Here is a 13,290-nt window from a genome sequence, read left to right as displayed (position 1 = left end):
AGGCCCAGGCCCCGCCCTGCGGCTTACTCCTGCTAGGGTTTCCTCAGCACCACGTCCTCATCCTTAGGTGCTGTTGTGTGGGGGTCAAAAGGGAAAGCCAGCTCTGATTGGTACCATGATTTCATTAAATCTGTACTTTCTTCCCTCCTTCTTTTCTTCCCTTCTTTCCCTACTCCCTCCCTCGCTTCCTTTCTCCTTTCCTGCCTCGTGCACCCCTAGGGCCTCAGCTCAGCATCCATGATTCTCTACAACCCTCTTTATGAATAGGTCTGTTTCTACCTCACCACTGAGGACCTCTTGACCTATTTACTTACTGTTAAGCCCAAAGGCATAGCACACCATATAGCAACTGCTCAATGGGCCCAGTGTCCCAGGGAGCCACCTGCAATTCTGTTCTTGCCCTTAGGAACTGTGGTAGTTTGAATGATGGCCCCCAATATATTCAGTGTTTTATTAGTTTGTAGTTTGGATCTGCAGCCACCTGGCTGGAGGAGGTGTCACTGGGAGGATTTTAAGGTGTGGTGATGGGTTTGAAATTCCGATCTAAAGATATGCAAAATGCCTAGTTCACCTGGAGTTGCTGAAGTGTGCGATGCAGCTTTGGGCTTTAGGGTTGTGGCTTTCCCTTTCTCTCTCTCTCTCTCTGCTTGGACCTGTGAAAGCAGGGCCAGCTTCTTCTGCCATTATGGAACTTCCTCTGTATCTATAAGCTTCAATGAATATCCCTTCCTCCAAAACTAAGCCTGGTTTGGAAGTTCATCTCAGTGAACCTGAAATCTGTCTGCTACAGGAAGTTTGCAGAATGCTGGGGTAGACACACAATCAACTGGCAGAAGGCCTTGCCACCATCACTATAGGAGGGAAGATGGGGAACAGTTGCTGTAGCAGACAGATTCAGGTTCGCTGAGATGAACTTCCAGACCAGGCACAGTTATGGAGGAAGGGATTTTTTGAAGCTTACAGATCCAGGGGAAGTTCATAATGGCAGAAGAAGCTGGCCTGCCTTCACAGGCCCAAACAGAGAGAGAGAAGTACAAGCCTAAAGGTCAAAAGCCACAGCACACTTCAGGAACTCCAGCCAGGCACACTTTGCATATCTTTAGATTGAAATCTGAAACCCAACACCACACCTTAAGATCACCCAGTGACATTGCCTCCAGCCAGGTGGCTACAGATGCAAAGTACAAACAAATAAACAACTGAATATATTGGGGGCCATCTATTCTATTCAAACCACCAGAGTTGCTGTGGGTACCATCTCATTTAATTCTCTCAGATGCCCTGTGTATAGTACTTTCATCATTTTGATTACAGATAATAAAATGGGGCACAGAGAGATTAGTTGGCATCGCCATATCTGCAGACAGTAGTGGTAAACTAGTACAGAAGCCCAGGCTGTCAGCCCAGAGGGAGGACATTGTGTCGGTACTGCCTGGAAGGAGAGTCTGGCTCCCTGGGTGGTGCAGCTGGAACGTGGGGTCACTGGGAAGAATGTTTTCCAGTCCATCTGAAAGAGTAGGGTATCACACACACTGGGGAGCTTCAGGTCCAGCTCTGACTGAGCTGTGGGGCTTCTGAAAGGCAATTCACCAACCAAGGCACTGCCTCCCGCATCTCTCTGTACCTCTTTTGCATGACCCCCCCAAACTAGTGCTTCACTGCTCTCCTTTTCACTTTGCACTTGCTGTTCCTGACTTCATCAGACCCTACCAGGCTGGCCTTCCTAAAGTATTATCAAGCCCTGGCTCAAGAACTTCAGTAGCTCCCTTTTGCCACAGGACATGGGAAATCCATGACTGTCCCTCCTGTTACAGAAGGAAAGAGGTCCTTTGCTCTTCTGCAAATTTCACAACTTCATTTTTGTTTACCACTGAGTAGAACTCCATTATGTAAATGTGCCACATCTTCATTATCCACTCAGTTGAGGGACATAGTATATAGGCTGGTTCCATTTCCTATCTATTGTGAATAGAGTAGCAATAAATATGGTTGAGCAAGTATCTCTAAGGTAGTGAGACTAGTCCTTGGGATATATGCCTAGGAGTGCTATAGCTGGGTCATATGGTAGATCTGTTTTTAGATATCTCAGGAACCTCCACACTGATTTCCACAATGGCTGGACCAGATTGCATGCCCACCAGCAGTGTAGAAGGGTTCCTCTTTTTTCGCATCTTCACCAGCATTTATGGTCATTTGTTATCATGATGGTAGCCAATCTGACAGGAGTGACATGGAATCTCAGTGTAGTTTTAATCTGCATTTCTCTGATGACATTTTTAGATGTTTATATGCCATTGGTATTTCTTCTTTTGTGAACTCTCTATTTAGTTCCATAGCCCATTTTTTAATTGGGTTGTTTGATTTCGTATTATTTAATTTTTTGAGTTCTTTGTATATCCTAGATATTAATCCTCCATCAGATGTATAGCTGGCAAAGATTTTCTCCCATTCTGTAGGTTGCCTCTTTGCTCCATTCACAGTATCCTTTGCCATACAAAAACTTTGTAATTTCATGAGGTCCCAGCAGTTGATCTGTGGTTTTATTTCCTGAGCAACTGGGTTATATTCAGAAAGTCTTTGCCAAGACCAATATGTTGAAGGGTTTCCCCTACTTTTCCCTGTAGCAGTTTCAGAGTTTCAGGTCTGATATTAAGGTCTTTGATCCATTTGGACTTAATTTTTGTGCATGGAGAGAGATATGGATCTATTTTCATCCTTGCAGAGCCAATAGATTACCTACTTAGTGGGAGAAAATCTTTGCCAGCCATACCACTGACAGAAGCCTATATCTAGAATCTACAAAGAACTCAAAACACTAAACAGTTTATATATATATAAATATAAAATATATATAAAATATATTTATATATATATATAAATATATATAAAATATATTTATATATATAATATAATATATATATAAATATATATAAAATATATTTATATATATAATATAATATATATATAAATATATATTGTATATATCAAACAACCTACTCCAACAACAGGGCAGAGAACTGAATAGGGAGTTCTCAGAGGAAGAAATATAAATGGCTAACACACACTTAAGAAAATGTTCAACATCCTTAACCATTAGGGAAATGCAAATTACCACAACTGAGATTCCTTCCACCTGACTAGAGTAAGGATGGCAATCATTAAATATCTAACAGCAACAGATGTTGGTGAGGAGGTGGGGAAAGAGGAACCCTCATCCACTGTTGGTGGGAATGTAAATTTGTACAACTATGGAAATCAATATGGAGATTCTTGAAAAGGACTATAGAGTTAACAACAGCCCCAGTTATTCCCTTATTGGGCATTTGTCCTAAATGCTCCATGCATCACTACAGAGATATTTTCACAACCATGTTTATAGCTGCTCAATTCATTATAGCTAAGAAGTAGAATCCACTCAGATGCCCATCATTGGATGAATGGATAACGAAGTTGAAGTACATTTACACAATGAAATTATCCTTAGCGGTAAGAAAAAAATGATGCAATGAAATTTGTACAAAAACAGACAGGCTTGGAACAGATCATACTCAGCAAACTCACACAATCACAGAAGGACAAATGCTGCATGGTCTCACCTACCTGTGGTGCCTAACCTGCACCTCTTCAGGTTGCAAACCTACCTGATAGGCAACACAAGGCCCAGACTGTAGAGATGAAAGGGCTTGGGGGTGGGGGACAAACATAAAACTAAATCCAAAGTGAACTGGTCCCATAGAAGCCTTTATCCTTGGAGATACACTAAAAGATATAACCCTCAAAAGAAGTAAGGGGGAAGCACCTGAAAAGAAGGGCCTTGGAGAGGGTGGGAGGAAGCCTAAGTTTAAAAGAATTATTATTATTATTATTATTATTATTTTGTCTTTGGCTTGTAACTCCCAGTACCAGAAACTGACTGCTACCCACATTGGGTTGTTCATCAGAGAGATGCACGAGGTCCCTAGACCAAGAAAGCTTTTTGTCAAAGCACTTGATTACCTGCTTGAGGCAAAAGCTAAGACCCCATTGATGAAGACACCATATGCTGCTGACACAGAGCCTGGAGAGACCTGGCTGGAATCCAGAAGAAAGCCAGTCCCCAGACAGCCTGTCTAGTGCTGGAAAGCAGTACATGAGCTACTGGGGGAAAGTGGCCAACGGGGGTCTGAGCAACCAGGGTCTAAGCTACTCAGAAGCAAACACCCTGACAGGACGTACACACCAGTGCAATACTGGTACACAGCCTTGGTGGGTAACCAATAGCTTTCTGATTGGCTATGAGATCTGCTCAGTATAAAGGAACCCATATCTGGAATTGGGAACCAGATCAGAATACTGTGAAGACACAGATTATGTATGCTATCTGGTGTCAAGCTCTCAGTAGTCTTTGGCTAAAAGAGGGGTTACATACATCAACTTCTCCCTAACTTAATAATGCTTATCCCATTTAAACTGTGATGACTTCACTCTTCATTGGAGAATCTATTCTTTTTTTTTCAGAAGGTATTGAGACTGGAAGAGATAAACTATTCCTCGCACTTCAGCCAAGCCCCAGCTGAAACCACAGAGGAGTGGGGAGACGAGCAAAAGTGCTGCTTCCATGCTGAACCTGACAATCAGCACCAGGGTGCAGGAGACAGATCCTGAGGACACTCAACACCTACCAAAGCAGAGATCCAGAGGCTCCTAAGAGCTCATCACTGAAGTAGACTTAAATCTCACCCACCATGGCTCAGGGAATTTTGTGGAAGAGGAGGTGGAACGATTGTAAGAGCCACAGGTTGAGACGTCATGCCCAGAGGCATTCTCTCCCCCCCCCCAAAAAAATAGCTGACTACTGCTCCCACAACTCATAAACCACAACCCCATGGGGAATACCGGCAACCCCACTGAGGAGGGTCCCCAGTGAAATGGGGGCAGGGATGATGAAGAGAGGGTACCAATGCATGATGTATCAATATGAAATATGTTGTTAATAATAATAATAATAAAAGATTAAAAAACAAACATGGCCTGTCTTCCAACCTTCATACACACACACACACACACACACACACACACACACACCCTTATCCTTGAAAAACTTTGGAGACCAGAACTTTCGACTCCTTACAGTTCTGGGTGGAACATGTTATTATGGTGGTATCATGTCCTGGCCTCAGGCTCCCATGTCACCCCCTCCCCACATCCTCCTTCTACTCTTTCTCCATCCCCACTGCAAGGGGCTGTCAGCTGAGAGCTCCTTAAAGTTTGTAAAATCTTCACACTGCGGCCCTGTGGTGCTCATGCCTGGCATGCACCCTGGAGGGGCTGTCATTTAGGCTCCATGACGCTTTGGGTCTGAAACAGGGGGCAGGATGCCTTCAGGGAGAGGACAGTGGAGACTTGTGATCTGGATTTAGATTAAAGATGTTGGATATGGAACTGAAAATCCAGCATTGAGGCAGAACACCAGCAGTCCAGGGAACACCATGGGAGCGTCGCGCGCTTAGAGAGCTGTGGCCCACCAGCCCCACAGCAGGTGTGGGGTGGGACAATCTCTTCCATAGGTGTGTGGGGGGGCAAGGCTTTCTGAAGGTAGGCGGGTTAGGGTTGTGGAACCTGGATTATTCCAGGCACTGTCTGCAGGTAGGGTTTAACTCCTCACAGTCAGACCTTTTGGGGGGGCTGGAGCCTTGGGGGTGGGGTGGAGGAGCAGTGACTAGAGCACTAAGCAGCGAACTGCTAGAGACTTGGACTATGACTCAGACCTCCACTTTCATGTCAGCCCCCACATCCAGGATTCCCAGGAAAAACACCCTGAGTTCTCACAGATGTTTGGACTTTCAGTTCTATTTGCTACCAACAGCTGAACGCTTATCTCTGCCCCAGAGTGCCTTTCCTGACCCACAGGAAGTCACATGCTGTCACTTCACCACCACCTCTCCCCCTCCCCAATTTCTTTACCTTGTCCTCACCCAGGAAGGTTGCTGTCACCATTACCATCACGCCCTCACCATTTCTTCTTTCCTCCTCTCCCAAGACCTCTCTGCATTCTTCCCTCCTTTTAATTCCTTCCTCTTCCCCTAAGCTATACACACACCCCTTGAGCTCCCCTCCAACTCTTGTCTGGCTCTCTTAGTAATGCCTTTCACTCCTGTAGTCCTCTGTGTTGTCTGCGACTCTCTGGAGTCCCTGTCTCAGCAGCTGACCGCAGGCACAATGCAATGCCAGGCACGCTTTTGTTCAGATAAATAAAAGCTATACGTTCTGGGGGAAATAAGCCTGATTAAAGCCAGTGTTGGAGCCTCAAGGCCCTTGAGGTCCTTCAGGAGCTCACACAAGTCTGCACTGACCTTCTTACCCACCAGTAATTGAGCCCCTTTTCCCTCAAACAGTACCAGACAAGTTAAATTAAAAGATATTTGTTATTCCACGATGCTTTCCTGGGTCTCTTGTAGCAACAAGCATAGTAATTGCATTACTTCTTTCAGTCTCTCTGGGCAGGTGAGGTTACTAGGCCCTAGTGGGCTAGCCTGGGAACTTCAACCCCTGTATAACCTCCCCCCCCCCACATCTACCCTAGGGTCTTTCCTCATCTCATCCCCTTTGGGAACATCATTAACAGCACTAAGGTGTTAGGACAAACTCCCAGACTTGGACCAGCCACTTGTGGTGAATTTTTTCTGGAATTGATCGAGGTGTTCTGAGGGAAATAAGAGTCAGGAAGTGAGCTATTGACTGAAGAGAGTGCCATCGACCCTCAATACGATCTCTAGTTTTATCTTCTCTTGAACTAGACTTTGTCAGTTTAGACCTTTGATAGTATTTTATAGTTTTTTTTTTTGGTGTGTTTACGTGGTGTGCTTGCATGTGTGGAGCATGTTTGTATTGTGTGCTCATGCACGTGTGTGCATGCAAGTGTGGAGGTCAGAGGTTGACACCGGTGTCTTCCTCAATTGCTCTCCCGTTTAGATTTTAAGACACAGCTTACCGAGTTTGGCTAGACCAGCTAGCAACAAGCCCCCGGGATTCTCATCGTCTCTGAAGACCCAGAGCTGGGACTTACAGGTGCAAGTCACCCTGCTGGCCTTAGTGTCGGTGCTGGGGTCCAACCTCAGGCAAGGTGCTCTGCTGTATGAGCCATCACTCCAGCCACACTTCATGGATTCTTTATGAAGAACTGATTTTGAAAACATTGACAATTTTCACTCATGTACATAATATATTTTGACCACAATCCCCCTGATTACCTTTGTTTGTCTCCCTCACTTTACCCCCCTTCTATTGAACCTCTTCTTCTTTGTGACTAACTAGCCTTCCATGTTGATGCCTTTTTTGCCCTCTTTCATCGTCTATAGCGAAATGCTGACGAGCACAGTATTGTGTAAGTCATGTGCAGGTAATTAGAGCAGTTGTGAGGTCGTGAATGCAACAGCCACTTCTTGCCTGGAAAATGGCATTCTAAAGCATCCCTCCCCATCCTCTGGCTCTTAATTCTCTCTACCTCCTCTTCCACAGCGTTGCTGAGACTTGGAGGGCATGACAGGGATGTTCATTTATCAGGATGGACACTCAGTAGTCATTTTGTCTCAGCACTTTGACAAGTTTTGAATCTTCCCAATAGTTACCACCATCTGCAAAATGAAGTTTCTCTGACTCAAGGTGAGAGCAGCGCTACTTTATGGGCATAAACATAAATATTCAGGGGAAATTTGATGAGTGCTACATACATTTAGCCAAATAACAGTAGTAGTTTTGCCCTATAAGGTCTATGACCTCCCCATCCATAGACCTTTAAGTTAGTTTTCAATACCAGACCAGAATTCCCTCCCATGAAGCAGGCGTCAAATCCAATCAGACAGTAATTAATTATCTACATAGAAGTCATGCCACTATTGTGAGTGGGCACATTTTGCCTGACTGGTAGGTTGTGTGGCACATAGGATGGATCCACTTCTGGCTAAAACTTTTGACTTTTCTCCCTAAGTAGCTTGCATAGTATTTTGTGTGTGTGTGTGTGTGTGTGTGTGTGTGTGTAGTTTTTCAAGGTAAGGTCTTGCTACAGCCTGGGCTGACCTGAAACTCACTATGTAGTTTCAGGCTGGCCTCAAACTCACAGCAATCCTCCTACCTTCTGAGTGCTGGGATTGAAGGTGTGCACCATCACGCCCTGGAGGGGGCGGGGGAGAATGAGAATATCAGGGCCTCCTGCCACTGCAAACAAACTGCAGATGCATGAGCCACTTTGTGCACATGGCTTTATGGGTACTTTTTTATGGGTACTTTTATGGGTACTAGGGAGTCAAATCTGGGTCATTTGACTTTATAGGCAAGTGCCTTAACCGTGGAGCCATCTCTCCAGCCCATGCATAGCATTTTTCAACACAATGACAGCTAGCCAGCAGGAAAAAGGTGTATAGCTCACTTGCAGCTTGAATTCTTAGGGTTCTGCAAGTATGTGGTGCTTTTAGTGATAGGGACCTAACATCTATGAAGATCTGATTTTTGTCTTTCTGCTTAGAATGTAAGATTGTCTAAGGCTGTGGATAACAGATTCTGAAGGGTTAATTTTCTTGTGGCTAGCCTATATTCAGCTTCTGGGAACCAGGAAGGGTCAGTGAGAATCTGAGTCTGTGGAAACTTCCTGGACCTGGCTTGCCAAGGGGCTGGGGCAAGGACCTGCAAGAACAGAGGACGTGGGAGACCCCTGAGTCAGTCAGAAGCTTCTCCAGGACACCCACCAGAGAGCCAGGGAGAGGCATGGAGTCCTTCGCATCAGAGGATAACCAAGGCCATAACAGACAACAGGCCAGAGAGCAAAGTGGGGCTGAGACAAATCCTACCAGAAGCCCAGCAACACCAGCATCCCTTGGGAATGTGTTAGAAACACAAAGTACATGACCCTACCCTAGGTCATCTGCATCAGAGACACTGGGGATGGAGCCTAGCATGCATGTCTTCACAAGCCCCCCAGACAATTCTAGTGCCTGCTGACACCGGAGAACTTCTCAGGACACACCCTTGTGAGATGTTTGCTCTGACAGAATCTGGAGCCTTGTGGATGCAATTTTCCTTAGAGTCCCAGACCAGCCTGATGGCTTTTGCATTCTGACAGGCCTCCTTCAGGTATGATGAGTGGAGTCTTTGGGAAGTAAAGACTTCCACATCCCCATTATTCTCTAATGGAATTCAGTCTACTTATGATAAGGACAGGTGGGTCATATCTATTGTTGTGCTCAAAATTCTACAAGAACCTCTGAGTCTCCAAGGAGTACATCCTGTGGTGATGTTGGTGGTGGGAAATTCATCATCATTATTCCCACTGAATACCTACCTTTCCTGGGTCAGGGACAGGAAATCGGGACAACATATAGATTCTAGTAGAATCTTCCTAATTGACAGGCAATTCAACATCTATCCCACAACACAAGAATCAGTGTCAGTCATTGTAAAAATCAGACTGGAGGGCTGGAGGGATGGTTTAGCGGTTAAGGCGCTATCCTGCAAAGCCAAAGGACCCATGCTCAATTCCCCCGGACCCATGTAAGCCAGATGCACAAGGTGGCACATGCATCAGGAGTTCATTTGCTGTGGCTGGAGGCCCTTGTATGCCCATTCTCTCTTTCTCTCTCTCTCTCTTAAATAAATTCAAAACAAATAAAGCATACTACTAAAGACTAAAGTTTGAAAAAAAATCACACTTGAGTCTGAGGTCTTCTCAGAAACCAGTTGGCCAACAGATGTCTCTGATGCCTTCACTAGCTCTGGCCAAAGGACCTGGTGTTCATTACAAATTCCCTCCTCCTTGGAGTGGCATCCTGGCTTTCCTGACTCACAATTGACTCAGGATCTGGGGCAATTGTTAGTCCCAGACAAGTGGCCAAAGGAGCTATGTAGCTGTAGAGTTGTGATTTTTTTTTTTCCCCCCACAGGAGGAAACCAACCAGAAAGGACAAGAAGGATTCCATTTCCTAGCCACTAGCTGTAAACCACTTTTCTTAGGACAATTTGACCTCTGTGTGTTGACTGAACTATCCAGAAGAAGTGTAGATAAATGATGTCTCCTTTTAGCACTGAGTGCTAGTTAATAAGGTGGGAGAAAGGAATTCCAACAATGTAGCAGCATAAATGTAGCTTCTGAGGGGAAATGATTTCCTCTCTTCATTACCAATTAATGAGCCTAGCTCTGCCCACCAGCACTCTTTGAGTTACTGTCACTGTGGTGAGGTGGAGTGACGGGAACTTGGTGCAATGCCTTATGCCTTGAGTCAAGATCTGTAAATCAGAGGTAACTGGTGAAAGCGTCTCATTCAAGTCAGGGTGTTGTCCTGTACTGAATCCTTGGCATGCGCCCATCATCTTTGCAGAGAGAACACTGCTAGGTACTATGGGAACACAATGGGGCAAAGGCCCAGTGTTATTCATTTGAGTCATGAATTACACTGTCATCACAGAAAATATGAACCTCAGTAGCCGGTGAGAGCATTCGTTTATTTGTTCAATAGGTATGTATTGAGCGCCTATTATTTAATGTTGTCCTTTCAGGGATTGTGGTGGTTTGGATCAGATGTCCCCCATAAATTCATGTGTTTTGTATACTTGGTCCTCAGCTGGTGGCAGTTTGGTAGGTGAGGCCTTGCTGGAGGAGCTGTGTTGTTGGGGGCAGGCTCCAGGGTATTATAGCCAGCTCCCCCTGGCCAGAGTTCAGCTCACGCTCCTGCTGCGATTTTCCACCTGCTGTGGCAGATGTTGGGTCCAGCCTCTGCTCATGCCATGCCTGCCCTACCATCAGGAAGCTTCCTCTCAAGACTGTAAGTCAGAATAAGAACTTTCCTTTCATCGGCTGTTTTGGGTCAGGTGCTTTGTTCCAGCAGTGAGATCTAAAAATAAAATAAAATAAAATAAAAAAGCCCAAGTTTTCCCAGCTCTGTAGTTTTGCTGGGACCGCACAGGTGATAATGGCTACCTTTGCAGGTCCTTTTCTCTGTCAGTCAGGTAGCAGCACTTCTAGCACCTGCCCCGTCCCTAGCCAGGAGCTCACTCAGTTTACATCTAAGAGTTTTCAGTGGATGGGTCACCATGTGCCTATAAACAGGCTGAGAGCCACCGTTAGTACAGTTAGATGGTAGCATCTTTCACAACCTTCACCAGTTCATTACATGAGACTTGAACCACTGGAAGTCTTGGTGCTACTGTTCCCTGGGGGAAAAAAAAAGTGCCGAGGCACAGGCCAGAGGGGCTGGCTCAGGAATCCTAACACTCTGCTGTGCAGCTGTGTGGACCTGCACTCCGTTCTGGTCCATGGCTGCAAGCCATCTTTTCACCAGTGCTGCACTGCATTGATTATCGTGACTTTCAGTACATCTTACACCATGCTGCGTGAGCCCATCAACGTGGTTATCTTTCTAAACTGCCTTGGTTATCACAGTTCATTTATATTTGCATATATACTTTTGAATCAACTTGTTCATTTTGGCTGAGAAAAAAAAGGCTGCTGGGAGTTTAATTGGGATTTGCAGTGAATTTATAGATTCGCTTGAGGAGAGATGACATTTTAAGAAAATTGGGCCTTCTGGTGCATGAACAAAGTGTAGTTCTCCATTTATTCTGGTCCTCTCTGATTTCTTTAATCAGTGATTTGTAGTTTTCTGCATAAATATCCCACACATGAGATAAATTTTTTAGATTTATATTTAACTATTTACATAATATTGCAAATCGTTCTTAAATTAAAAAAAATGTCTTATTAGTCATTTTTAGTATATAAAAACATAATCAGTTGTTATATATTGACCCTGTGTCCTGTGAAATTGCTCAATGTTTTCTAGTAACATGTATATTCCTTGCATTTTTTTCATATAGAAAAGCATGTCATCTGTGAATAGTTTTATTTCACTTTTCCAATCTATGTCTTTCATTTGATTTTCTTGCTCTACTGTACTTTCTTTGACCCCCAGTAAATGAATGAAGGGGGTGGGGACAGAACATCTGCGACTTGTCCTTAGGGAAAAGCATTAAGTCTTTGGCCACCAAATATGATGTCACCTGCAGATCTACTTCATCTAGCTTTTTTAAACTATGGGTAGAGTTATTCATAGCATTCTCTTGTTATCCTTTGACATCTTCAGGTCTATAGTGATAACCCCTACTTAATTCCTGATATTGTTAACATGTAATTTCTCTTTTTCTTTATAAGTCTTACCTAGAGGATTGTCAATTTTATTGAAAAGCCTTCTTTCTTTATTTGAAATTTTAAAAAATATTTTTATTTTATTTTTTGTTTATTTTTATTTATTTGAGAGCAACAGAGAGAGAGAGTGAAAGAGGCAGATAGAGAGACAGAGAATGGGCGCACCAGGGCTTCCAGCCACTGCAAACGAACTCCACATGAGTGCACCCCCTTGTGCATCTGGCTAATGTGGGTCCTGGGGAATCGAGCCTTGAACGGGATCCTTAGGCTTCACAGGCAAATGCTTAACCGCTAAGCCATCTCTCCAGCCCATTTTATTTGAAATTTTAAAAATACTTTTACTTACTGATTTGTAAGGGAAAGAGAAAAAGAATGAGAATGAGCCCAATGTTAGAGCCTCTTCTAAAAACAAACCCCAGATGCATGTGCTACTTTTTGCATCTGGCTTTACATGGGTACTGGGGAATCAAACCCAGGCTGTGAGGCCTTGCAAGCAAGTGCCTTTAACCACTGAGCCATCTCTCCAGTCATGAAAACGTTCTCGTGTGTGGTGTGTATATGGTGGATGCATATGTGTGTGTGCAGATGTGCATGCCTCATGCATGCCCATATGGTGGCCAAAAGAGAACATGGAGTGCCCTCTAATACTTTTCTACTTCATTTGCTTGACACAAAATCTCTCACTGAACGTGGAGCTGATGTTTCTCAGTTATCTCTATATATTTACAAATATACTTATATTATAACATATATTTAAGGTTTTTCTTGAGACATCTTTTATGGCTCATGAATATTTAGAAATGTGTTGCTTAATTTCTGAGTATTTTTCAGGTGCAGTTTTATATCTCTGCTTGTTCTATTGTGGTCAGATAATAGACGCTATGATTTAAAGTTTTGAAAACCTGTTCAAGTTTGTTTGATGGCAGGACCTGCTTTAACTGGTCTATGCTCCCGTTGCTCTAGGAGAGAGTGTATCTTCTGCTCTTGGCAGGTGAAGTGTTTGGTGTCTTTTGGAACTTGGTGGTTGGTTGTGTTTGAAATTCTTCTGCCTGGTTGTTCTGGTGGTTGTTAAAAGATGAATGTTTATGCCTCCAATTATAATTGTAAATTCACCTGTCTTT

Source organism: Jaculus jaculus, chromosome 1, assembly GCF_020740685.1.
Source record: "Jaculus jaculus isolate mJacJac1 chromosome 1, mJacJac1.mat.Y.cur, whole genome shotgun sequence".
In the NCBI taxonomy this organism is placed as follows: Eukaryota; Metazoa; Chordata; class Mammalia; order Rodentia; family Dipodidae; genus Jaculus; species Jaculus jaculus.
This window is presented reverse-complemented; position numbering follows the sequence as displayed.